The 3,068-nt window shown below is 44.9% G+C and overlaps 1 non-coding gene across 1 annotated transcript; it reads right to left on the minus strand.

The window, feature by feature from the left end:
- Positions 1-2,300: 2,300 nt before the first annotated feature.
- LOC141658071 (small nucleolar RNA R71) lies at positions 2,301-2,407 on the minus strand. The gene has a single exon (XR_012548980.1). It is a non-coding gene; the product is annotated as a small nucleolar RNA R71 (small nucleolar RNA).
- Between the last annotated feature and the right edge of the window lie 661 nt (positions 2,408-3,068).

The following is a 3,068-nucleotide window of genomic DNA, read 5'->3' on the forward strand; positions in this document are numbered from 1 at the left end:
GTAGGAGTCCGATCTGTTGGGACGATAGTGCTGAGGCAGTGGTTTTAGGACCAGAGATGGTACATGAGATGGTAGAACAGATTAAGATGATCAGAGAACGGATGAGAGCAGCCCGGGATCGATGTGAAGAGTTATGCGAGATCTACATCGTCGGGACATAGAGTTTCAGGTTGGGGACAAGGTTCTTCTGAAGGTATCTCCGATGCGTGGAGTTATGAGATTTGGGAAGAAAGGCAAGTTAAGTCAGAAGTTTATAGGGCCTTATGAGATCTTAGAGCGAGTCGGGGAAGTTGCTTATCGTTTGGCGTTACCAGCTGCATTGGAGAGAGTGCACAATGTGTTTCATGTATCGCAGCTGCGGAAGTATGTGAGCGACCCGTCACATGTGTTAGAGGCAGAGAGCTTAGAGTTGGATGAGTCCCTATCATACCTTGAGGTGCCTAAGAAGATCCTAGACCGGAAGGTTAGGAAGACCGGGAGTGGTGAGACAGTGTTGCTTAAGATCCTTTGGTCTAACCACGAGACTGAGGAAGCTACATGGGAGGCGAAGATATCATGAAAGAGCGTTACCCTTTTCTCTTTGATCAGGTATGTATGGTTACGAGGACGTAACCTTGTTTCTTTTAGGGGGTAGGAGAGGATCGCGAGAGTTTTTAAGAGCTTTTACACCCTTCTTTTTCATGTTGTGTCGGTATGTTGTCGGGATAAGTTGGGTTAGTGTCATGCTTTACGTCGTGTTTTGTTTGACCTTCGAGTCGGGAGGCTTATGGGAGTACCTTTGTTTAGTAGTGGTTTGAACTTCGGGGACGAAGTTCCTTTTAAGGAGGGAAGACTGTAATACTCCGTATTTATAGTCTTGGGGGTACTCTATAGAGTAGCCCTTACTCTGTCGAGTAAGGGTAAGTGTCGAAAGACAAAATAGTTTCGACTGTTGGGCACTCGATCGAGTAGCTCGGGCACTCGATCGAGTAGGGGGTACTCGATCGAGTACCTTGGGTACTCGATCGAGCGTCCGGTTTTACGGGGAGTTTTCTCGGGTTTTGTTAATTATGCGATTAGGGTATTTAAACCAATTCGTCTTTGTTTTAAAACACTTTTACCAAAACCTAAAACTTGTTTAAGAGAGAAAGCAACGAGTCCTTCTTCCTAATCGCATCCTTAACGATTCCGGAGTTCGACGGTCGATTCTCGTTGTTTTTCGTGTTGTTGGATTCCTTGCGTCGAGGGTAAGCTTCTAGCATAATTTTTATAATGTTTTGCTAGTTTTGGTCAAACCCTAATTTAGGGTTTGGGGATTTTATGAGTAGGAATTGAATAGTAGTCTTTATGTGTTATGTATGATAGGAGGAGAATTCGTAGAGGAGCCGTTTTGAGACAATTTGTTTAGATCGTCTGCGTATTTGCTTTCGGGTAGGATTTCTCGGTATTAGTCCCATAATGGGATATTGGTGATGTCTTTGTAGTTAGTTGTTTGATTGTGATTGTGATTGTGATTGTGTTTGTGATTGGTTGTGATGGTTCTCGAGATGCGTTCTCGGCTGAGTGGGGTCACTTGCGGGAGTGATCTCACGCCCTAGTTTCGCCCTTCGTGGAACCCGCCACGAAAGGGGATGTGCACATTAATGATACAGGGTTATCGCTCGTACGATGAGCGGGGCTTAGGTGGGAACGGCAGGCTGCGGTCCCCATCGGGCGGCTGGTCCAAAGTGGACGATCGGTGTTGAGATGATGATGGGAGTTGGTGTTGTGTGTATGTGTGATTCAATTTGTCTGTTGCCTTATTGTTATTATCTATTTTGGTTGTGTGATTAGTACGACCCGGTGTTGTTTTGTAAAACTGCGGTGATCCATTCGGGGATGGTGAGCAGATATTGAGCGGTATAGAGATGGTACTTGGATAGTGGGGATGGCCACGACATGACGATAGAGTCTTCCGTTTGTAGTTTAGTCTTTATTTACATTTCATTTGAGAACAGTTAGTTGGAATAATGTATTGTACTTTCAGTTGGTTTGAGGATTGTAACTTTTCATTAAAGTACTTATAATAAAGGTTGTTTCTATTTTGTCTATTTGATTATCATACCTCGGGCAACCGAGATGGTGATGTCTCCATACCTGAGTGGTCCTGGTAAGGCACTTGGAGTATGGGGGTGTTACACGTACGCCTTAGGCTTTTCCCTTACTCTTTGAGGGGAAGTGCCAAGGAATGGCTTAAAAGTTGTGAACCCGACTCTCTTCGGACTTGGGACGATGTCTCTAAGGCTTTTCTCAACAAGTATTTCCCACCCCAACGAACCGCAAGAATCAAGAGTGAGCTCCAAGGGTTCACCCAACAAGAAGATGAGACCCTTTATGAAGCATGGGAGAGGTACAAGGGCCTCCAAAGGCTATGTCCTCACCACGGTATTGGGGATGATGAGCTCATCAACAATTTCTATGAAGGGTTAAACAATGAGATGAAGATGAACCTTGATTCCGGCTCGGGGAAGGGAGCTTTGGATAAGATAGACCACAAGACGGTGAAAGAGCTTATTGAAGAAATGGCTTCTCGTACCTTTCATTGGAACAATGATAGGCACAAGAGGAAGGGGAAGTCAACGGTCGAATCGGCCAACAATGTGGAAGTGAAAGAGATGATAGAAGAGCTTAAGCAACAAGTTGCCTTGATGAGCTCAAGCAAAACATCTAGCAATTCTTCTATGAGGAACCAAGTCTATAGTTGTGAGCTTTGTGGAGACCAAGGACACCCACCCAATGAGTGTCCTTTGGTGGTTGGAGATGGCAATTGTATGGAGCAAGTGAACGGGATATGGGAGTCTAGTCCGGCCAAGCAAGCATTTAACAACAACCAATATCACCCCGGATTGAGAGCCCACCCAAACTTCTCTTATGGCTCTCAAAATGTCCAAAACCCAACCTTCCAACAAAAGTCACAACAACCAAACTTCCAAACTCAAAAACAAAACACAACATTCAATCAAGGTCCACCGGGTTTCCAAGGAAGAACCTTCCAACCTAGACAACAATTTCAATCACTTAACCCACCAACCACCCAACCATTCCAACAA

This window comes from Silene latifolia, chromosome 5, assembly GCF_048544455.1.
Source record: "Silene latifolia isolate original U9 population chromosome 5, ASM4854445v1, whole genome shotgun sequence".
Taxonomy (NCBI): domain Eukaryota; kingdom Viridiplantae; phylum Streptophyta; class Magnoliopsida; order Caryophyllales; family Caryophyllaceae; genus Silene; species Silene latifolia.